Source organism: Cupressus sempervirens, chromosome 1 (assembly GCF_028749045.1).
Source record: "Cupressus sempervirens isolate cs-2001-9-10 chromosome 1, ASM2874904v1, whole genome shotgun sequence".
NCBI lineage: Eukaryota > Viridiplantae > Streptophyta > Pinopsida > Cupressales > Cupressaceae > Cupressus > Cupressus sempervirens.
In genome coordinates, this window is record NC_143118.1 from 424370450 (window position 1) to 424396109 (window position 25660).

The 25660-nt window shown below is 39.0% G+C and overlaps 1 protein-coding gene across 4 annotated transcripts in view; it reads right to left on the reverse strand.

The window, feature by feature from the left end:
• LOC149578089 (potassium transporter 10-like) overlaps positions 1 to 25660 on the reverse strand; it is a 165529-nt gene that overhangs the window by 64902 nt on the left and 74967 nt on the right. The window lies entirely within an intron of this gene.

Below are 25660 nucleotides of genomic sequence, written 5' to 3' on the forward strand. Positions count from 1 at the left end.
TTTGACAATGATGTCATGCAGTGTGGGAAGATCAACAATTTCCATGGTCTTCGATATGGCTTCTACTCTTATTGCATTTGCATATGTTGATTGCACAACTTTGGAATTTGTTATCGTAGTATCTAACAAGTGTTTTGTCAAGGATTTAAACAAGACAAACTTGTTCATTGTATGTGAACAAAGTCTTCAGAATCTACATCAGCATTGATCCTGATTGTATATTTTGAGTTTACTCTCTCTACTGCAATAAAATTACCAGATTCATCAGTAACATGGCATCCCATCTATTCCAAATCATAAGAAACACTTGTTTCAACTGCTTGACAATCTCCAAAGGCCACCTCGAACTTTGTGATCAGCTTCCTCAATGTTTCCTCTTTGTAACCAATGAATCCTTGAAATTTGAAGAACATTTCACATAACGGAAGAATGTAACATGAGACCATAGCATCCAGATCAAATTTTACCATTTCATCCCAATCATCAAGGATTTCCTTCAAGTTCTAAGAACCATCGACATCTAAAAATCATATCTCCATTTCATCCATCACAAGTATGATCATGATTCTTAGATGTGCAGGCTTTGGAGGAGATATCATCATGATTCCCCCTCTTCATCTGAATCTTCTTTACCAAATGCTGCTTCCAATTCTTCTTCTGATTCTTTCACTAATTCTTGAATTGGTTTAGAGATTTGAGATGATTTAGCTCCTTTTTCGCCCTTCAATTTGAATTTGAGAGAACCCTTAGCATCAGAAGATGAAGCACCATCTTTTCCTGTGATTTCTAGCTATGACTTCCTGCTAGGAGGACCAAAACTTCCACAATCCAAGCCCATCTTAAGATTTACTCTTTTAAGGCCTTTATTTTTTAACCATTTGTTGGTGTTTGCTAAAATTGATTGAAATCTATCCATGATAGATGTACCTTCCTTTTGTTACCACTAAATAGGAAAAGAGCACTCCTTATCAAAGTCGGCTTGATGATATTCCAGATCAAGGATGTCGCCATCATCTTAAACTTGGAAATCTAAAGGGATCTCCAACATGTTAAGATTGATTATCTATTGCAGGGTTAATCTACAGTAGTCCATTATCATTATGTCAAGCTTTGTTCTCATATCAATCCAAATGTTTTCGATGCGATGAATATGAGTGTAAGCTCTTTTCATTTAAGAGTTCATCTCTCGGTAGTCAAAGTTAAATCTGGCCTTGAACTTCTTCAAGGTGATCAACTGCAACTTTGGTTCCATGTTTCCTGCTTTAGGCACAGAAATGATCGAATAGTTGCCAATAGCCAAAATTTAGCTGAGGTAATGTCGAAACCAGGCCTATGCATAGCACGTTAATCACTTTGCACATCCATGAGCTGTCTAGCTAGCTCCATCAAAATAATTCGATCTGTAGCATACCTAGGTAAGGTATATGGCTCACCTTTGAAATATCCAACTCTCAAGTATATGAAAGTGAGAAACTGAATAAAAATACAATTGTATTGGTTCACCTTCTCCCATGCTGCATTAGATACCCTTTTGACAAATAAATGTTTATTGAACAAGCACTGGAAATGCCCAAAGAAGGCATCTTGCAGTCTTCTATAATGAAATTTACTATTTGCCAAAGTGATTTGGTCATAGTAATCCCAAACAGGAACCTGAAGACAATCTCCCTTGGTTGAAAGACCAAAGAAAGAACTCATAGCAGCAGCAATGTAAACAAGGTAAAAATTCATGTAGAAAGGTACCGAACTTCCCACGTTGCATATCTATTGGCAAAGTGCAGTGCTAATGAGCTCTCCCCAAAAGGTGTGTTCCTCATTTTCCATGATTTGAAACATGAACTTATACATCCATGGCTTGAAATTAATAGAATCTTTAAGGCCACAAATTTTGCTGAGAAGGATAATGAGATCCTTATATTTGCTTGAAGCTAGACTGATGAACAATGTTTGGCCATTTGGAGAAGTTGTTTCTTTTATCGTCTAACCGATATAGGTTGACATACTTCTGATAATCACCTTTTTGCCCATTCCTGTCATGCCCCACTCTAGCTCAGTCTAACAGAGACATGTGAGTCAACTTATTATGGGGTCTTGTAGGCTGACAGGGTTGGATAGAGACCCAGTATGGTTATTCAGTGTTGGGGACTTGGTTTTCTGGTGGGTATTGATCAGTTGGGTGACGTTCCTTGTTTTTAGGAGGCAGTTCCTACATTTATGGGGTTCATTCCTACTTTTTAGGAGGTATGATCATGCCTAGGGCTTGGTTTCCATGAGATGACCCTTTGGGTTCAGTTTCAGAGGGATAGGGCTTGTTTCCTAAATTTTAGGAGCATCCCTAGATTTTAGGAATGAGACTGCCAGTGGATCCTTGATTTCCGACTTCAGTCACAGACAGGTGACAGGATGATTTTATGGTTTGTGATGTCAGTTTGGCAGTTTATGGCTATTTGGGTTATATTTTTAATATTTCCTAAGTTAGCGTTTAATATTTAAATAAGGCTAAGTTAATAGCCATTTTGGAGTAATAAGGGAATTTTGGCCTCATCTGGATGCGTATCCCATGTTATGATAGCTCATTGGAAAGGTCTTGAAATTCTCTAAATCTTCCTCTTTGGTCTCATGGCAATTCGATGAGCGGATTTATTACTATGATGGAAAAGGTCATTTTCTAGTGACATGGTCACTTTAAAATAAGATTTAATTCATTTTTATAGCCAACGCCAATTGGGGGTCACTTTAGGGTTCGAATTGCTTTGCAAGGGGTTATAAGGAGATGGGCGCCATTTCTCATGATTATGCATATTTTTCAAACACTTCTTTTCAGATTTGCTCTGCTTGAGCGATTTGCATTCTGAGATGCAAACCCCAAGGTAATTGCTGGCTGGGACGTAACCCTCAACAGCATTGGGTATTGGTTTGTCAGTAGTTTCAACAGTATTCAGGAGGAAGGTAGACGCCACTTCAGCTTGGGCCTACAGTTTGTTTTGTTGGGCATGTTCTTTGGCGTATGCGAGGTGAATTCTAGCAGCCATACACTGCCATTTCTTGCAGCCGTACTTTGTCATTTGCAGCACTTGGATACGTAGAAAAATCGATTACTCAGCAGCAGAATCTTGCATCTTATCGGCCATTTTCATCAGCCAGTTGTGGCGTCATTGTTAGAGGAAATGTACTAGATCTTTTATTTGGCTCTATAATTCAGAGATCTGCCTGGTACGATTTGTATCAACTCTGACTTTACTGCATATTGTTATTTATTTTCAGACTCTTTTCTTGCCATCTGTTACTTCTCATTTCTATGTGAAATAATCATCAAAAACACAAAAACAAACAAACTCTTCTGCATTTCTGTCGAGTTCTACAAGAAAACATTAATAAACAGGAAAAAATAAAAATAAAAAAAATCTACAACAGATTTGCAATAGAGATCCATCAGGGATCTTTCAATTCCAGCTGCTAAAGATGATTCTTTGGTCAAATCTGCACATTCTTCTTTATGTGGAACTTTGAAGATTTGTTCAATGACTTCAGGATCAAGGTTAATAATAACCTTGTTGTCAGTGTCTTTAATAGTCTTTGTCTTTGGAGTAAACCACCGTGCACATCTGAAAACAAAATCAAGTTCTATGGCCACTATAAGAAATGTAGATACCAGGTGAATGTTACTTCTCTTGATGCGCTTCATTTCATGACTAGCTACAGCTTCAACTCTCCGTAAAAAATCAGCCACATCCACATGACTGATGAAAGACCTGCATGAGCCAATTCTTCATCATATTGATATTTCATTTTGCCTTTGGATTTGGACGGTGAGGACATTTCTTGTGCTTGTACTACAACACAAAAATCTCAAAACATAAATACATCATTAGATGGAATCACCATACAAGTTCATTTGTGATCAACAAAGATTTGGAAACAAATTGGAGACTTGGTAGGTCCAGCAAAATGATCTCAAAAATCATATGCATATGCAATGGATGGAAATGAAATGACGGGAAAGTGGAATAAAATGTTATGAAGGTGGAAAATATGGAAGATGGAATGAAATGAGAAACTGTGAAGATGGAAACGCAAGGTAATGCATGCAAATGAAGATTGTTGATTTCACAAGTGACTTAGGGTCTTCTGAAAGATCCCTGATGGATCTCTGCTGCGAATTTGTTGTAGATTTATTTTATTTTTGTTTTTCCTGTTTATTAATGTTTTCTTGTAGAACTAGACGGAAACGCAAAAGAGTTTGTTTGTTTTTGTGTTTTCGATGATTATTCCACATAGAAATGAGAAGTAACAAATGGCAAGAAAAGAGTCTGAAAATAAATAACAATATGCACTAAAGTCAGAGTTGATACAAATTGTACCAGGCAGATCTCTGAATTAAAGAGCCAAATAAAAGATCCAGTACATTTCCTCTAACAATGACGCCATAACTAGCTGATGAAAACGGGCTGATAAGATGCAAGATTCTGTTGCTGAGTAACTGATTTTTCTATGTATCCAAGTGCTGCAAATGACAGAGTACGGCTGCAAGAAATGGCAATGTACGGCTGCTAGAATTCACCTCCCATACGCCAAAGAACATGCCCAAAAAAACAAACTGTAGGCCCAAGCTGAAGTGGCGTCTACCTTCCTCCTGAATACTATTGAAACTACTCACAAACCAATACCCAATGCTGCTGAGGGTTACGTCCTAGCCAGCAATTACCCTGGGGTTTGCGTCCCAGAATGCAAATCGCTCAAGCAGAGCAAATCTGAAAAGAAGTGTTTGAAAAATATGCATAATCATGAGAAATGGCGCCCATCTCCTTATAACCCCTTGCAAAGCAATTCGAACCCTAAAGTGACCCCCAATTGGCATTGGCTATAAAAATGAATTAAATCTTATTTTAAAGTGACCATGTGGCTAGAAAATAACATTTTCCACCATAGTAATAAATCCGCTCGTTGAATTGCCCTGAGACCAAAGAGGAAGATTTAGAGAATTTAAAGACCTTTCCAACGAGCTATCATAACATGGAATACGCATCTAGATGAGGCCAAAATTCCCTTATTACTCCAAAATGGCTATTAACTTGGCCTTATTTAAATATTAAACGCTAACTTAGGAAATATTAAAAATATAACCCAAATAACCACAAACTGCCCAACTGACATCACAAACCATAAAATCATCCTGTCACCTATCTGTGACTGAAGTCGGAAATCAAGGATCCACTGGCAGTCTCATCCCTAAAATCTAGGGATGCTCCTAAAATTTAGGAAACAAGCCCTATCCCTCTGAAATTGAACCCAAAGGGTCATCTCATGGAAACCCAGCCCTGGGCATGATCATACCTCCTAAAAAGTAGGAATGAACCCCATAAATGTAAGAACTGCCTCCTAAAAACAAGGAACATCACCCAACTGATCAATACCCACCAGAAAACCAAGTCCCCAACACTGAATAACCATACTGGGTCTCTATCCAACCCTGTCAGCCTACAAGACCCCATAATAAGCTGACTCACATGTCTCTGTTAGACTGAGCTAGACTGGGGACATGACAGTCCTCCCCTCTCGGAGATGCTTGCCCACAAGCAACTGTAATGCAGGATGCTGTAAAATGCTCTCACCCTCCCAGGTGGCATCCTCTATGGGAAGATCTCTCCATCGAACCAAATAATCTCGAATCACCCGGCTTCTCAGCTGTCATTCCCTCACCTCAAGAATCTCATCAGGGACCAAAATCAATTTACCTTCCTCATCCATAGGAGGTAATTCGGGTGAAACTATAATATGTTGTCCAAGGGCCTTTTTCAGGCAAGATACATGAAATACATTATGAACTTTGCTGCCATGTGGTAACTCAACCTCATATGCAACCTCTCCCACTCGCTTGAGTATCCTGTATGAACCATAAAAGCGTGGTTTGAGCTTCTCAGCTCCCCCCCTTTTTAGGGTGCTCTGCCGATATGGTTGTAAACGAAGAAAGACCATATCATCCACCTCAAATGCCCTCTCAATCCTGTGCCTGTCAGTGTACATCTTTTGTTGATTTTGGGCCCGCTGTAAATTCTCCCTAAGAGATCTCATGACATCCTGGTTCTCTTGTAACCAATCTTGAGCCAAGGGAACTCTACTGTCACCAAATGCCAAATCAGTGAAAGATAATGCCTCATATCCATAGAGAGCTTTGAAAGGCGTCATGCAAATGGACATATGATGCGTAGTATTATAACAATAGTCGCCCAAATGCAGCCAACGCACCCATGCTTTTTGCTGCCCTGACACATAATTACACAAATATCCCTCAACCCATTTGTTAACTATTTCTGTCTGCCCATCCGTTTGAGTGTGGTAACTAGTACTAGGTGTTAACAAAGTACCAGCTAGTGTAAAAAGTTCCTGCCAAAAGGAACTCATGAGTCTGCTGTCCCTGTCACTCACAATTGTCTTTGGAAGACCATGAAGTCTAAACACCTCCCTGAAGAACAACTCAGCCACCTGCGATGCTGTAAAATCTAATGCAATGGGAAAGAAGTGGGCATACTTCGTTAGCCTATCCACAACAACATAGATGCAATCTTTCCCCTGAACCCGAGGAAGACCTGTAATGAAATCCATGGAGATCCCTGTCCACTTCTGTTCCGGTATAGGCAAGGGCTGCAATAATCCCGCTGGGTAGGTATGCTCCGACTTGTTCTGCTGACAAGTCATACACTCACGGACATGGCGTAAAACATCATCTTTGAAACCCTTCCAAGAGAATCTCTCACGTACCGCCCTGTAAGTCTTACCATATCCTGGGTGTCCAGCTGTAGGAATATCATGGAGAGCATGCAAAATTTGTTCCTTCAACTGAGAACCCGGAACAAGGTAAACCCTGTCTTTATAGTAGATAATATCATCTACCACACTGTATTTGTCATCAACTATCAATCCCTCCATAATCTCACAAGCATGCTGATCTTTGGAGTATTCAACTAAAAGTTGAGCCTTCCAATCTGCTGAAATCTCACTCAATGAACATAGGGCAGCCAATGAAGGTTTCCTAGAAAGTGCATCAGCCACATTATTATTCTTCCCCTTTATGAATTCGATATCAAAGTCATAAGCCTGAATTTTGTTAACCCATTTTTGTTGTCGATCATTGAGCTCTGTTTGATTTAGGAAATACTTCAGACTGTTATGGTCTGTTCTCACCACAAATTTACTGCCAACAAGATACTGTCTGAACTTGGCTAACGCATGCATAATAACCAACATTTCCTTATCATAGGTAGAGTACAACTTTTCATTGTTTTGCAACTTCCTGCTCTCATAGGCAATGGGGTGTCTATTCTGCATCAACACCGTTCCTATACCCAAGCCCGATGCATCACACTCCAGGACAAATGGCTGCGAGAAATCAAGTAGTGCCAAAACGCGGCAAGTACTCATAACCTCCTTGAGTCTATCAAAGACCCCCTGTGCTTGTTTTGTCCATCTGAACGATCCTTTCTTTGTGAGATCTGTCAAAGGTGCTGCCAGCTATGAGAAACCCTTCACAAATCTTCTATAATAAGCACACAATCCAAGGAAACCTCGTAACTCAGTAATGTTCCGAGGGACAGGCCAATTCTGAATCGTCTGAATCTTCTCTTCATGCACCTTCACCCCCTCAGCACTGATCACATGACCCAAATATAACACCTCCCCCAATCCAAACTCACAATTGGAAAGCTTAGCAAATAGAGACTGACTCTCCATTATGCTAAGTACCTCCCTGGGTCCACCATCTGATGCTGCCCTCAAAATCACCTTCTGCCCGCCAGAAAGAAATTTTAACTGCATACGGTGGTGATCAATAATGTAACGCCCAATACCCTATAACCGCTGCATGCCCAAAACCACGTCATAATCTTCTATGGGAAGCACATAGAAGTCATCAGTCAAAGTATAATGTCCCATCTGAATACTAAGCTGTGGAATCCGCTTGGTACAACCCAAAATGGCACCATCAGCCACCTTCACTCCAAAACCACCAAACTCCTCGTACTGTAAGCCACGCCTCTCAACTAATTTTTGATCAATAAAGTTATGTGTAGCACCTGTGTCTACCAAACTGGTGATCCGCTTACCCTTAAGTGTACCTTTCAACCGGAAGGCATGAAACTTAGGATAACTGGAGAGGGTAGCCATAGCTACTTTAGCTAATGCCACAGGCTCAGCAGTGTCTAACTCCAACTGTGTCGGAAAATGATCAACATCCTCCGTATTATCCTCAATATCAGTATCAGGAACCTCCTCATCTCCTAACTCAGAAGTCACCTCAATCAAATGAACCTTTCCTTTACCCATGCAACGGTGTCCTGGTTCCCATGGTTCTTTGCAGGAAAAACACAACTTTTTCCTCCTCAATTCATTCCTCGTCTCCTGATTCATCCAAGGAGTTTTAGATGAGGTCCCTCCTTTGTTCTATGTCGTATTGGCCTTCTGTGTAGGCCGTGAATCTCTAAATGGTTTCTTATCTGCTTGATAAGAAGTGGAAACAGTATCCAATCTCAATGTCACATCAATAGCCTCCTTAAGAGTAGCTGGTTGGAAAGCACGTACCAATCCTTTTAGTCTATCCTGCAAACCCTCAATGAACAACATCACACTACGTTTCTGGGTCATATCTGATACCATAACTACAATATGCTGGAACTCATTAATATAGGCTTCTGCATGACCAGTTTGTTTAAGGTGAGCCAACTCCTTGTAATAAAGTTCTATATCCTTACGGTCAAATCGTGCAATGAGTCACTCGGTGAACTCAGCATAGGAGTGAACTAAGGCGTGATCCTGGGTGACCAATCCATAGTGCCACCAATCATAGGCAATCCCCTCTAAATGCAACACAGCAAACTGAATAGCCTCACGCTTAGGCATGGGCCTCAATGAAAGGTATATGTCCAGCTTGTGGACCCGAGCTCGTGCACTAGTGTCTCCTGAGCCATTATATGGGGCCAATGTAATCTTCCCAGTAGCTCTATTGAGGTCATAATTCTGCTGCTGTTGTGGTAGTCTATTACCACGATCTCCCCTGAACCTAGTTGTATCTCTACGCTGTGCACAATATTGGGGAAGAGGGAAGACGTCCCTAACCTCAGGAGGTAGAGCTCTCCACTCAGCTGTGGCCGTCAAAACTGACTCCTGAATCCCCACTTTTGGTGGTTCCACCTGCGCTGGCCGTTCACCTGGTATGAATTAGGGAAGCAATGGCCTATTCATAGTAGGTGTACGATGGCCATGCCTCCTACTGGAATGAAGGGAGCTCCCAACTGAAGAATGGTACTGATGGCTGCGTTGATTACCAGCCACTGAAACTGATCTACTTTGCCTGCCTCTGTGTCCACCCATCTCCAAACACTCCAAGGTATCCTGTAACCTGTCTAGAGCCTGAGCGATCCTGGGCTGAGTAGTGAATAGGGTCCGCACCATCTCTCTTTCTTCTGCCTCTGTAGGCATGTCGTCGCCAGCAGCACCCTGTGCCTCACCCATAGCTGGTATCTGTGCATCTCTGGCGGCCTCTGCTTGCCACTGGTTTCTCCTGCGCTCGTAGAATCTGTGTATTTCTCCACCAGGATGCATAGATTTGTATTCAATCCACCAACCAATGACTACCCAGATGCTGAAATGATTTATCAAAAACTTTTATCCAATACCCAGATGCCAAAATCTGTTGTGACAATTTCTCACAAACCCTACAGGCTGGCATGATGTAAGCTCTAATACCACTGAAAGATCCCTGATGGATCTTTGCTGCAAATCTGCTGTAGATTTATTTTATTTTTGTTTTTCCTGTTTATTAATGTTTTCTTGTAGAACTAGACGGAAATGCAGAAGAGTTTGTTTGTTTTTGTGTTTTTGATGATTATTCCACATAGAAATGAGAAGTAACAAATGGCAAGAAAAGAGTTTGAAAATAAATAACAATATGCAGTAAAGTCAGAGTTGATACAAATCGTACCAGGCAAATCTCTGAATTAAAGAGCCAAATAAAAGATCTATTACATTTCCTCTAACAATGACGCCACAACTGGCTGATGAAAACGGGCTAATAAGATGCAAGATTCTGCTGCTGAGTAACCGATTTTTCTATGTATCCAAGAGCTGCAAATGATAGAGTATGACTGCAAGTACGGCTGCACGAAATGGCAGTGTACGGCTGCTAGAATTCACCTTCCATACGCCAAAGAACATGCCCAACAAAACAAACTGTAGGCCCAAGCTGAAGTGGCGTCTACCTTCCTCCTGAATACTGTTGAAACTACTGACAAACCAATACCCAATGCTGCTGAGGGTTACGTCCCAACCAGCAATTACCCTGGGGTTTGCATCCCAGAATGCAAATCGCTCAAGTAGAGCAAATCTGAAAAGAACTGTTTGAAAAATATGCATAATCATGAGAAATGGCGCCCATCTCCTTATAACCCCTTGCAAAGCAATTCGAACCCGAAAGTGACCCCCAATTGGCGTTGGCTATAAAAATGAATTAAATCTTATTTTAAAGTGACCATGTCACTAGAAAATGACCTTTTCCACCATAGTAATAAATCCGCTCACCGAATTGCCCTGAGACCAAAGAGGAAGATTTAGAGAATTTCAAGACCTTTACAACGACCTATCATAACATGGGATACACTGAAAGATCCCTGATGGATCTCTGCTGCAAATCTGTTGTAGATTTATTTTTTGTTTTTTTGTTTTTTCCTGTTTATTAATGTTTTCTTGTAGAACTACACGGAAATGCAAAAGGGTTTGTTTGTTTTTGTGTTTTTGATGGTTATTCCACATAGAAATGAGAAGTAGCAAATGGCAAGAAAAGAGTTTGAAATAAATAACAATATCCAGTAAAATCAGAGTTGATACAAATTGTACCAGGCAGATGTTTGAATTATAGAGCCAAATAAAAGATCCAGTACATTTCCTCTGACAATGACGCCACAACTGGCTGATGAAAACGGGCTGATAAGATGCAAGAAACTGCTGCTGAGTAACCGATTATTCTATGTATCCAAGTGCAGCAAATGACAGAGTACGACTGCAAGAAATGGCAGTGTACGGCTGCTAGAATTCACCTCCCATACGCCAAAGAACATGCCCAACAAAACAACTGTAGGCCCAAGCTGAAGTCGCTTCTACCTTCCTCCTGAATACTGTTGAAACTACTAACAAACCAATACCCAATGCTGCTGAGGGTTACGTCCCAGCCAGCAATTACCCTGGGGTTTGCGTGTCACAATGCAAATCGCTCAAGCAAAGCAAATTTGAAAAGAAGTGTTTGAAAAATATGCATAATCATGAGAAATGGCGCCCATCTCCTTATAACCCCTTGCAAAGCAATTCGAACCCTAAGTGACCCCCAATTGGTGTTGGCTATAAAAATGAATTAAATCTTATTTTAAAGTGACCATGTCACTAGAAAATGACCTTTTCCACCATAGTAATAAATCCGCTCACCGAATTGCCCTGAGACCATAGAGGAAGATTTAGAGAATTTCAAAACCTTTCCAACGAGCTATCATAACATGGGATACGCATCCAGATGAGGCCAAAATTCCCTTATTACTCCAAAATGGCTATTAACTTAGTCTTATTTAAATATTAAACGCTAACTTAGGAAATATTAAAAATATAACTCAAATAGCCACAAACTGTCCAACTGACATCACAAACCATAAAATCATCCTGTCACCTGTCTGTGACTGAAGTCGGAAATCAAGGATCCACTGGCAGTCTCATCCCTAAAATCTAGGGATGCTCCTAAAATTTAGGAAACAAGCCTTATCCCTCTGAAACTGAACCCAAAGGTTCATCTCATGGAAACCCAGCCCTGGGCATGATCATACCTCCTAAAAAGTAGGAATGAACCCCATAAATGTAGGAACTGCCTCCTAAAAACAAGGAACGTCACCCAACTGATCAATACCCACCAGAAAACCAAGTCCCCAACACTGAATAACCATACTGGGTCTCTATCCAACCCTGTCAGCCTACAAGACCCCATAATAAGCTGACTCACATGTCTCTGTTAGACTGAGCTAGAGTGGGGACATGACATCTTCAAGGCATTATTGCATGAAAAATGAGTACATGTAAGTGCGACATGTAATGAGAGATGAAAGGTGAGATGAGATTCAAATGCGGGAGGAGGATGCACTTCACATGTAAATGCGAATAGAGGATGAGATGGAAAGCATGGAAAGAAGCGAAAATATGTATTTGCTCATGGAGGTGCAAACACATATGGAGGAATTGAAAAGAAAAAAGGAAGAGGGATAATGAGTTTTATAGTCACTTTTGGTAAAAAGGGGAAGTCAAAGTACATTGGAAATGAAAATGATATCTTTTTAACTTTTCAAAAAGTAACTCTTAATCAAAATCAGACCTTTTGGATGCAATTACACGTAAGGCATTTCGTGTAATCGTGTCGTGCGAATGGATGTGAAAAATGAGATGAGTGAAAATAGAAGCGAAAAATGAGATTACATGCATGTGCGGATGGTGAATGAGATAGAAAACATGTAATCGCATTCGTTGAATGAGATTTGAGGTGTTGTGACATAAAAACGGAATGTGGAACATGATGATGCTTTCGCATGAAGTGAAGCAACAAGTAGTTCTTGGGGAAGAACTTGTGACTTCTCCAAAGTGAAGAAAACCGGCAAGCAAACACAAAAACACAAAAACACAAAGTAAAACATACCTTTGGAAAGTGACTCAAACATGCCAATATGCAATACATCTCAACACTCGATTTCGAAATTGGGACTTAGGAAATAACCAAAAACATGAAAATGAACAATATCTTCATTTTTAATGAAAAAATGCACATTCTATGGAAAAGATTTCAACAAATGGCAATCATCAAGCAATTACATGCATAAAATTAGAAAGATAAGCACGAATTAAATAGCAAGAAAGAAAGAGTCCACTTGCATGAAGATTAAGTGCCAAAAATGAAGGCGAAAGATGCTCCAATGTTGAAAAATTCTCCAAAAACATTTGAATGTTTCAACTTTTTACAAATTCGAATTGAAGAGGGCAGCAAACAAGGAAAGGTTGTTGAAAGATACCAAAACGTGCCCTAGGATTCATCCAAATCCAACATTTTCAAAATGCATGTGCTTGGGATGTTTTTAGCAAAAAACGTTTTTCACCATGGTGCATGAACAAATCGATCTGGAGTTTAAACCTTAAATTATGCACCATCATGCCATGCAAACACCAAATAAAGCCAAATCAATTTGGTTTGAAGCAAAAACATGAATAAAAAAAGGACTTGCTTGCTGATTTCTCCAAAAACGTGCCCTAGTTTGGAGCCTCCAAAAACGTTTTTTAGCTTGTTGAACCCATTTTGAATACAAAGAAACTCATTGCCCACCAAAAATGCCTCAAATGGAAAAGATTTCATGTAAATCCATCAAGAAGATCTCCACTTATGATCAAAATCGGGTTTTTGGAGGGTAAAAACATTAAGTTTTTCAAAATCAGACCTTTTAGATTCAAGAAGATGTTTTAAAATGTGCATACAAGTAAAATCGCACTTTTTGGAGGAGGATGCATGTTGTAAAATATGCATACAAGCAAAATCGGGCATTTTGGAGGAGGATGCATGTTTTAAAATACATCTCACATTTTAGATGTAAAAGCATAAAAACTTTTCACTTTTGATGCAGTGACATCAAAAAGGTCCACTTATGATAGCCTTTTGATGTAATGACATCAAAAAGGTCCGCCAAAATAAACTTTATATGCAGTGACATGTAAAATGTCCACTTTTGATGGATTTTACATGTAATTGCATATAAAATGTCCACTTTTGATGACTTTAAATCATTTAATTCACTTAAGTTTATAAAAATGTTACTAGATGGGTCATAAACAATAGTTATCTATCATATTTAAAAATATAGCATATAAACATCATTTAAAAAGTAATATTTAAATAAGCATTTGATTTAAAAACCAAAAATTAAACTGGAACTATATAGTTATATAGTTACTTAAAGTGAAAAATTAAAAAGTAACTCAAATTAAAATTATAACATAAAGTGCACTATAGTCACTTTAAGTTAAAAATTTTAAGTTAAAGTAACTTGAAAATATAACAAAAAGTGAATATAAGTTATATTTATCAAAAAGTGAAAGTCAAATTAAAAATATAACATCATATTTTTAATTCGTGGTGTTGCACCAAAAAGGTCCACTTTTGAGGCACTAAAACAGGCATATCTCTTGACTAACAACTCCAATTGAACTCTAGGTTAGACCGAATTGAAAAGAAAAGCGAAAGGCGTGACATGAGAAAAACTAAAGGACTAAAAACCAACAAACGCAAACTCAAAGGCAAAGAACAGATGATGAAGGCTATAAAAATAAGCAAAGGCTCGATAGAAAACAAAACGAAAAAGACTTGACAAAGGCCTTCAGTAAAAGACTTGATATACGAATTGAAATAGATCGATCGATCAACATTAAGCAATTAAATATCAAATTCAAGCTTAGAGAAACACGAAACTAGCTTGAAAAAGTTGTGTTGTTACCAACATTTTGCGATGACAAAATGCAAGACAAGGCCAAAAAAAGAAGTATGGAGGAGATGGAAGTGTATGAAATATGGAAGATGGAATATGGAAGTGTATGGAGGAGTATGGCGGTAGTAGAGGTAGTACGGTAGATGGAGGGAGGTAGTACAATATATAGAAGCGGAGGGCAAATGGTGACGAGGAGTACGGAGGGAGAAATCATGCCAAAGGGGGGAAAGCGATGTGACGTGGTACGACTGGGAAACTAGACAGATTGGAAGAAGTACTTCTACTTTGAAGAAGGCTTTGAGGTGAGAGCCAACAATGTGGAAACAAATATGAAAACAAATATAATGCAGTAAATGCAGCCAATATTTGCCAAATATAGATGCATACACCAAACACAAAGATATAAAAATTTGCCACCGAAATAAAAAATATTATATTGCCAAATAAGATGGTGTTCTAATTTGCCAAATTCGAACAAGTACTACAGAGAAGGGATTAGAGTGAGGGTTGAATCCCACCGAAACCAGAATAGTCAGGTAGGGAAGATCACTCACTTCCGAAATGGCGAAGAATAGAGAATTCCAACAGGAATTCATAGTACAAAGAAAATCCAAATGACATGCCTAAAACAACCTACAAGATGGCCTTATAAAGGACTTCAAGGAAGGTTCGCAAAGGATTACAAAAACACTAACAGGCCGACAAGTTACAATGAAAATAAAATAAAGAGTGGGCCCGAGCGATTAAAACATTGATTGCCGGCCACTTAACCAAAAGTTATAATTTAATAATATTGAGGGCATCACGTTTTTTAGAGGGGAAGGGTGTAAAGAGTGGGAGGTAATGTAAACAATGTGTTTTATTTTATGGTAATAGATGAGAGATTGACTTCTTTTTTTGTTTAAATCTATGTACCATGGAGACTCAAAAAAGGGATGAAGAGATGCAAGATTGATTTTGGAGCACAAGACTATGAGACAAAATTTGGAGATGATGTTCAGAAGTGCAAAATTGCAAATATTATATAGATAGGTGTGCATACAATGACATACATATGTTGGGAAATGTGTATTATATTATATGATTACAAATATAAATCTTCCCCATGGCTCATATATGCTCTCCAACACCAAATATTTATTATATCTGACCAAATTTCATTCTTCAGGTAATTAATAACAAATCCAAGAATCCTGACGAGTGCAAAATGATGAAAGCAGGACAATTGAAGATACATATGTTGTCAAACTTAAATCGCTTCAATTATTATCTTCCCTACTTTTGTTAAATTTTTACAAGTGCCAAAAAAAACTCAATAAAACTTTCAAAAAAAAATTGCAAAGGTTAATTTCAATTAAGCAAAAACATCAATATGGTCTATTATCTATTGTGCGGTACCCTAGCTTTCTTCGGTACAAAGTGCATCTTGAAACCATCTGCTCTCAAAAGCAGTGGTAAGTTTGTAACAAGGGGGCAGTTTGTCCCTATGCCTGCATCTTTGAGACTTCTAGTTTGGGGTTGATTAACCCCCATGGAACACTGATTTTAAATTACATCTAAAGCAGTAAGCCATAAAATGGATATATCATACAACTATTCAACCCAATGCTTGTTGCCAAGCCAACAATCATTGGTCCTTCAAATATTACTCGAAAATTCAGGACAGGTACACTGATTCATGCATCATCCACCATTGCTTATTGATATAAATGGAAACTAGCTTTGAAATGAAGCACCAATTGTTATACTCTTGTGCAAACTTTGTAGATAATTTGGTATTCTTATTTTGACTACAAGTATTTGTGTTACATCCCAATTTTTGACCTAATTTAAAATATAGCCGTTGAGGTTCACATGAAGTCAGTTGGCCACTTAATTTGTTATGATCTTATGAAAATGGTAAGATGGTTAGTCGTTATAATTTCAAAATCAAGATAACAAGTTAGTTGATCATTTGTCACAAATTCATGGAATTAAGAAGATGGTTAACCATTCTGATTATCTATGATTAAATAATTTATTATGATAATATAATTTAACTACGGCGAACTTCCTTGCAAGAAACATGCCAAATGGGTGGAAGCATTGTTAGATAAGAATTAGGCACAGGAGCATCACCATCACTAGGCAGATGGGTTGAAAACCTAGCGACTTAAAACAAGATACATCTGTGGGACCCGCATGAGTTATTTAAATAAATAAATTGAGAAATATAAAATAATTGAGTTAAAATATAAAACATATCTCAAAGGATTTTAATTTATCTTTCACCATATTATTTTAATAAATATTTATATACGTGCATATAATATAAAAATGATTTGGCACCAATATAATTTAATAATTTAATAAAGTGATGTTTACATGTACATATAAGATTATAATAATACTCAAATTATAATAACATTTGAATTATTATAATTTTTGAATTATAATCTTCCAACTCTCTTTCCATGCTTTTTATTTAAATATCCTTGCTTTTGACCAATTAACATTTAGCATGTTAAATCGAATTAATGTTTGAATTCGAATGGACATCTTGAGAAACGGATGGGAGCCAAGAAGTTACATTTTTATTCTTATTATGTGGAAGCCGTGAGAAGAGATATATATATTTCACTCACCTGACTTTTTGCTGGCAACATTTTCTTTTCCATTATTATTACCGCTTCCGCATAACATTTGACCCTCATTATTCTTATTGGGATTCGGATGAGAAAAAGAGGGAGAACTCCCATTTCTAATTCCTTCTTAATATCATATTCTTCCCTGTTAAATGCGGCATCCTTCACCATCGATGCACAGCTGAACTTCTATAGGGCCATTCGAAATCCCTTTCATTTCATAGCAGCACCTTCCTAATCCAGCCTGTCGTACATGTTCTATTCTTACTGAAGATTTAAGTAGTATTTATACATTGGATTTTCCTGCAAGCAAAACGAAGAAGAGTTAATACAAATCGCTTAGCAAGACTCCAGAGAGATTTGGATTTATATCAAGTTATGTGGTAGCCATTCTCAATTATTGTTATATCCCTTTATTATTGCAAAACGATTCCCATAGTTGCAGCTAAAGATTTTTTTTTATAACTAAATAACTCTAGGGAGTAGCTTACCATTAAGCATAGTAAAGTATCCATGTCATTAAGAGATTATTATTGCTACTAGTCCTCAAGATCGGGATGGTATTTATTTCTGCATGTTTTAAAGAATATAATCACTCAAATCACAGGTTGTGAAAAAGTTGGAAGTATATATCATTCATGTTCTAAGCATAGTTGTATATTTCATATCATTACTTACTGGCTTCTGATTTTCTATAACAGCTAAATTGTAGTTATAATCATCAGATGGAACCTTTGGAGATAAAATTTATTGAAGATGCAATAATAATCATGATTTAATTATACAATTTGGAAATAAGAGTTTATGATATCTCCGCTAGTTTTAAAGAACATATTCTTTCAAGTCATAGTTTGTGATAAAATGGAAAACATATAATGATCTTTTATCTGTCAAGAATCAACAGAAAGAACCGGTTGTTCTAAGAATTTTGAACACCTCGAATTCACTCGGTTATATAGCCGAGGAAATGGGTGATGAGGTGAGAGAAAGGAATTTGCAATAACATGAAACAGCAATCTATTATGACATATCAATGTTTATCATTTTAATATAAATTATTTAATAGCTCATGCATGATTCCGTTTAATGTAATCTCCTACTGTCAAGTCAAGGGGTATGGTTAGATACCAAGTTGCTTAGCTGATGACAAGTTGGTCGCTGTCTATTTCGAATAAGGAGGGTCTTTCTCGTTAGAGATTGTGTGGGGATAAAGTTGAGGTCCGAGGTTGGCCCCTAACAATGTTTCACCTCTCCCCAAATTGTCGAACATACAATAGACACAGATAAGCTATACATTCCATTGGTTACTAGAAACAGGTATTTTTACTTTTATGATGTATATGCAAAATGAAAGTAAGATTAATTGAGTCATTTTCTCATTACAATTATTTTACACTTAGATGCGAGAGATAAATTTATGGATTGACTTACATTTATATGAATAATAAATATGAGTATATTTTCTAATCTTGAGTTACTGCCACAGTTAAGCAATTGGAAAAAAAGGAATGATATAGTGGTATTTGAAGCCCTAATTGATTCTGTGATATCTGAAGCCCTAATTTGATACAATGGTATCTAATGCCCTAAATGATCCAATGGAGATTGAAGCCCTAAATGATTCAATGGTAATCGATGCTCTAATTGATTCAATGCTTTTTGATGCCCTAATTTTATGTAGTGGTATTTAATAGTAATCGTCATTGGATTTTGATATAGCAATATTGAATGATAGTCGTTATAGTAGTATTTGTGGAGGCGGTCAAAGGAACTCTATATGCGGGTGAATGAGCGACTAGGGCACAACAGCAAGGTTATTTTTTATATTTTTTGGCAGAAAGTTGAGATTGCTTAGATCTTGATTCAGCATTTGTTTGTTGGGTTCTCATGGCCGCAAGCGGGGTCTCCAAGAGTCTCATTCTTGTTGGAGCCTCTGGCTGTGATGTATCTTCCCCCGGGGCGAGGTCACAGGAGAAGGAGCCATTTTATGTTAGCAAGCGCCAAAAGTTAAATAAACTTAATAGTTGTTTTTCGCGTAGTCAAGATTGGCCTGTGTTGGTTATTCCTCCGGAAGCAGTAATGGAAGATGTGGACTATTTGGCCACACATGCATTGATATGCAAGTTTCTTGGTATTCAGATTTCCTTGTCGGTCCTAGAAGCCTAGATTCGTCGTTCATGGCAAGTGGAAGGTGATATGGATATTATGTTGGCTGGTAATAGCTACTTTTTGGTGAATTTCTCTTGCATGTCGGATCGAAAGCGGATCTTTGAGGGAGGCCCACATTTTTATGTGTAGGTCTTTTTGTCAAACACTGGCATATGGGATTCAATTTTGCTGAGGATCTTCCTTCGAGGGTTTATGTTTGGGTCCCCCTGCCTCGGCTTCTTTTGGAGTTCTGGCGCGAGGATATCCTGCGACAGATTGTTGCTATGCTTGGAAAGTCGACTGCTATAGCACATCAATCACTGGACAAAAAGGTTATTTCTTATGCCCGTATTTGTGTTGAAATTGATTTAAATAATCCTTTGCCAAATTCTTTAAAAAATTTCCTAGGCTCTTCTTCTTGGATCCAACAACTAGACTATGAATCTATTCCCTTCCGTTGCCGCATTTGTCACGCGTATGTTCATTTATAGCGCCAATGCCCTCAAGCCTCCAAAGGAAATGGTACCCCTAGTGGGTTCTCTGGCCCAAGGATGGCCAATGATGGTAAGGGAAATGGTCAAACTGTTAATACTGGAAAAGGAAATGTTCAGACTGATAGTACAAGTAAAGGGAAAGCTCAAATGAACACTTCAAGTCAGGGGCAAGGGCCATCCAGTACTACCGGTCCTAATAAGGATGGTTTTATCCCGACTTGAAACCGTGCTAAGGGGCGGGGTCGGAAGCGGTCTCATCTAGATCGGCAAGTGGACTCAGGGTTCAATCGTTTTGAGGTTCTTGACAACATGGTCATAAAAGATGGTATTCCTGCAGAGGCTCAGTGTGCAGCTAATGGCTCAGAGGAGAGGAGTTCTATTCTTAGTGGCAATTAGGATATTGTAGCTCAACAGATGTCGGAGACTTCTTTTGGCCCTGAGTCTAGTGCCCTTGTGGTTTCTCCTGCTCCACAGAAAAAGGATGTTCTTCTAGCATATTTGGTTAAAGATGTGTTTGCCTCTGGTAAAGGAAAGGGATCTTCTCTTGCTTTGGACCTGATGCAAAGACCATTTAAGAAAGTCTCTTTTGCTACTCCCTCAAGGGTTGGGCGAAAGCAGGATCAAGAAAAAAATTAAACTTATAGGAGATTTACTGGTAGAGTCTGGGGTGGTCAGGACCTTGGATGAGCATTTTCTCCACTCTACTCAATGATTATTCTCTCATGGAATGTGAGGGGGTTGAATAGCATCCCCAGACAAAAAGCTATTCACAAGCTGGTGGTTGATCATTCTCCAGATATCCTTTATATCCAAGAGACCAAGCTTTCAGTGGACTCCATGTTTAGATGTGCTCCTAAAATTTGGTTTCTTGGCCAATGTCAGTGTGTTGGTGCTTTGGGGAGCTCTGGTGGTCTTGTCATTTGCTGGGATCCTGGGAAAGTTACGCCACTTTACTAGGTCTCTCGCCTCTCAGCTCTCTCAATGGTTGCATCCTCTCTAGAAACTAGGGAGATAATTCTTGTTACTAATGTGTATGCTCTTATTGATCTCCCTGGCAAGCTCAAGCTTTGGGAGCATATTAGGCATGTCAAACGCTATCATCCTTTCTTGCCTTGGATTGTGGTAGGAGATTTCAACTTTGTTCTCGGTCTGGAGGAGAAGAGGGGTGGATTGGCTCGCTTGGGTCCTTCTTTTGAGCTTCTTCGACAAAATATTGATCTTTTACATCTCTCTGATGTCAAACCTCTCAACGAGCTCTTTACTTGGAACAATCAAAGGGTTTGAAATGATGCTATCTCAGAACGCTTGGCCAGGTTCCTTGTTTCTTGCTTTTGGAATTGTGGCTCTCTTTCTCTCTCTTTTGAAATTCTTGATTGGAGAGGTTCTGACCACTGGCCTATTAAGCTCACAGCTAGTTATGTTGATGTTCCCAAGAAGCCTCCCTTTAGGTTTCAGCTGATGTGGCTTCGAGACTCTTCTCTTCATGACTTAATGGCTCACTAGTGGAGACAGGGAGGCCCTACCTATGGCACTGCTATGTTTTCCTTCTCTAAAAAACTTCAATATGTTAAAAGGAAGTTGAAGCATTGGAACGGGAATTGTTTTGGTAATCTCCACATTATGAAGAAGAGGGCTCAGGATCGTCTTGAGGTTATTACCAGGCAGATTCGAGATCTGGGTTTTTCTGAAGCTCTTGGCATAGCAAAATCCCGAGTTTCTATTGATTTAGCTGAGTGGGATCTTAGAAAAGAAATTTATTGGAAACAAAAGGCTCAAGTTGACTAGCTTCAGGAAGGGGACAAGAACACCGCATTTTTCCATAAATTTGTGCAGGCTCGACATAATAGGAGTTGCATTTTCTTCTCTTGTTACTTCTAATGGGACACGTCTGACCTCCTCTCAAGCTGAATCCAGGGAAGCTATTCAATTTAACTCTGCTCTCTTTTCAGATGATTTACCTCCAGTAGAGATTGAGGAGAATACAATCCTGTCCTGTATTCCCTCTATTGTGACCAGGGAGATGAATGACTCTCTTATGAGGCCAATTAGTATGTCTGACTTGGAGGGGGTGATCTTCAACTTGCGGAAAGGCAAAGCTCCAAGGCCTAATGGCTTCCCTATTGAATTCTTTCAAGGATTTTTGGGATATTATCAATCATGACCTTTTGGATGTAGTTCAGGAGTCCTATTCCAACAAAGAAATGCTCTGGGCCTTGAATGCTACTTTCTTAGTCCTTATTCCAAAGGAAGAGACTAATCAGCTAGATTTCTTTAGGCCCATTGCTCTTTGTAATGTGGTCTATAAAATCATTACTAAGCTCATACCAAAGCGGCTTAAAGTTTGGCTTCCCATGGTTATCTCTGAGGAACAAGGGGGTTTTGTGGCAAAAAAACAAATTTTGGATGGGTGGTTATTGCTTTAGAAGCTATTCACTCTATGTGTACTTCCAGGGAACGTGCCATGTTCATTAAGCTTGATATGGCTAAGGCTTATGACAGAGTTAATTGAGATTTCTTGCAAAAAGTTCTTCTGGCGTTTGGCTTTAGTCAGGAATGGGTTAGATGGGTTCTTAGTTGTGTTACTACTCCTTCCTTCTCTATCCTTCTTAATGGTGAACTGTCGGAGCTTTTTGGGGCATCTAGAGGTCTTCGCCAGGGAGATCCCCTCTCTCCTTATTTCTTTATCATTATGGCTTAGGGACTTGGTAGACTTATCAAGTTTAATGTCTCCCAAAATCTGATTCAAGGATGGCAATGGGGAAATAGTTTGCCCACTCTTTCCCACCTCCAGTTTGTTGATGATACGGCCCTTGTTCGGAGAGCTCGGATTTGGGAAGCTAAAGCCTTTCGGCTCACCTTGGATACTTATTTCGCTGCCTCTGAGCAGAAAATTAATGACCACAAGTCCTCTATTTTTTTCTTCAACACTCTTGAGCCTATCCAGCGGAGGATTGCTAATATCCTGAGATTTCAGATTAAGTCTCTCCCTCTGACTTACTTGGGGTTCCCTATTGTGGTGGGTAGATAGCCTAGGCTTTTCTGGCAAAGCTTGCTCCACAAACTTCGACAAAAAGTCAATCATTGGACTCATAGGTGGCTCTCTACTGCTGGCAGGGTTACACTCCTTCAATCTGTGATTCAGGCCCTTCCCGTATACAAAAGCATGGTTCAAGCTGCCCCGGTGTATTTTCTTAACGAATTTGATGCTCTCTCTTGCCAATTTCTTTGGAGTGGAAATTTGCAACATACCAAATAGAGCCTCATCAATTGGGATACTGTTTGCAGGCCAAAAAAGGAAGGAGGCCTCGGCCTTCATTCTGCTATCTTGTGCAATCAAGCTCTTGCTACCAAGCTCTATTGGTGCAGGTGTTCTTGTCAGTCTCAGCTTTGGGCCCGTATCTTGTCACACAAGTATTTACCTGGTGTTGAACCTTCAGATATTTCCAGGTTTTCTCTTGAGAGAAGAGGCTCTATGGTGTGGAGTACCCTCAAGATTGGTGCTCACTTGGTGAAGATAAGTTTAATTTGGATCTGTAACAGAGGCACTGAGGCTCCATTTTGGAGTGATTCTTGGAATGGGTATCCTCCTCTCTTATCCTCTCATCCACACTTGCAGTCTCTTTGTAATTTTTTCCTTTCTGCTGGATGGAATAAGGTGGCTCATTATAAAGAGGCTTATAACCTGGGCCTTGTTGTGGGTTACAGATGGAAGAATTCTTCTGATTGGCCGCCGGGTGGCTCTCTGGGGGATCGGTTGGAACTTTCTCAGATATTGGTTTCTAGGGAGTGTGGCTCTCTGCAGGAATCTAATGTTTTGGCTTGGGGAGGTGCTTCTTCTGGTAAGTATTTTGTTTCTTTAGGGTACCTTGCGCTAACGAAGCAACTTTTTGATGAGGTGGAGGTCTCTTGGTGTAAGAAAGTTTGGAATAGTTTTTCATGGCCTAAGTGTAACTTTTTCCTCTGGATTCTGGTTTACAATCATTGTCTTACTTGGGAGAATCTCTACAAGTGAGGTTTCCAAGGGCCTTCCATATGCGTTTTATGCCAAAAAAGTGAAGACATTGTTTCTCACCTTTTTTTCTAGTGCCCCTTTGCCAAACAAATTTGGCACTTCTGGTGGAGTGTGTGGAGATGCACGTGCTGGCATGTTTCCTCTTTGTCTGAATTTTGGGCCATCCCCCTTCCAAGACTTCTTTTCTTCAGGTTGCTTGTACTATTGGCCCTTCCCTTATATTATGGCATGTTTGGCTTGAGTGGAATAGGAGGATCTTTCATGATGTGCAGTTTGAGATCAAGCACCTGTGGGGGAAAATTGTCAATTCTCTTCATGAAACACTCCTAGCTAAATGTGACATTGGTGGAGGTTTTGATCTTAGAGATGTTGGTATTTACTCACGCCTTTCCTTTCCTCTTTAGGGAAGCACTCCCTCGGTCCCCCACAACTACTTTGGGAATAGAGCTAGGCAACACTCTCAATGTGTTAATCGTGAAGGGCATTGGTCTCCTCCTGAGGCGGCCATTCTTAAAATCAACACTGATGGTTCTTCTCAGGGAAATCCTAGTCCGGCTGGTATTGGGGGATTTGGGTGTGATAGCTCTAGTGATATTCAATTTCTATTTTCTATATACAAGGTTTACCATACTAATAACCTCATGGAAGCTCTGGCTATCTTGGTTGTAGTGGAACAGTGTTATCAACATGGCTGGAAAAGAATTATATGTGAGACTGACTCGCAGATGGTTGTGAATTTACTGAATAGAAGGAACCTTGTGCATGTGGATTGGCATTTGGCTCTAGTTATTCAACAAATCATTCAGATATGCAATTCTCTGGATTCTGTGTCTTTTATGCATATCCCTTGTGAGTTGAACAGTGTGGCTGATTGTCTGGCTAAATGGGCCTCTGAGCATGGGCTGGATCAGAACATTATTGATCATAGGATGCTTCCCATTGATTTATCTCAAATGCTGGTTCAACTTGTGGACCAGGATAAAGCTTTATAGTTCTCTTTGTTTCTTGTGTTGTTCTGCTCTCTTTGGTATTCAATAAAAATTTTACCCCTCTTTTAGTTTATAGTGGTATTTGTGGACTAATCTGAGTGACTGCAGAAACATCCCTACAATGATTTATCGCTTCAATTTCCATGGTATGTGGATTTTAATTTCTATATTAAATTCATTTGATGATTTTTAAGTTCTTAGTCAAGAAATTTTGTTTAACTGTTTTTAACAGTAAATCTTTTTCACTTGAATATGACTGTTATAACTGTCTTCCTACGAAATTGAAGTAATAACTAAATTTCTAAAGTATGTTAGTTGTTAATTAAGATCCGAGAAACCGGATGTTACAATCTGTATTGGAATATAGAGCTTTGGTAGTTAGAAAAAGCGGTTACCCAAACCAGGTTTGCAAATTTGCATGTTAGCATGTTTATGGAGACCCAACCAACATATCTTAGATACATTGTACATATTTACCATAAAGTATTAACATTACACAGTACACCCACCTTTCTTTTGCTCCTTTTATTAACTCCATCAAAAACCAAAATTATCTGAGGCTATGCTATAGTGTTGACTGCATATGATAAGATGGGAAATGGCTGTTTAAAAGTTAAGAAATCAAATGGCATCATATTGTTCGATTAAGAAATGCCTTTCAGGATACATTCTTGAATTATCAAGGTTGCATGGATACTTGTACCCACACGCCTGGTACTCATACCCACGTACCCAAGTGCCAGGTACACAGATCCCAAGTACTGGGTACTCAATGGAGACCATCATAGCTAAGGACCTGGATTGAGATTTCTGATTATTATTTTTTTCTGTTTTTTGTTTGTGTATCAGC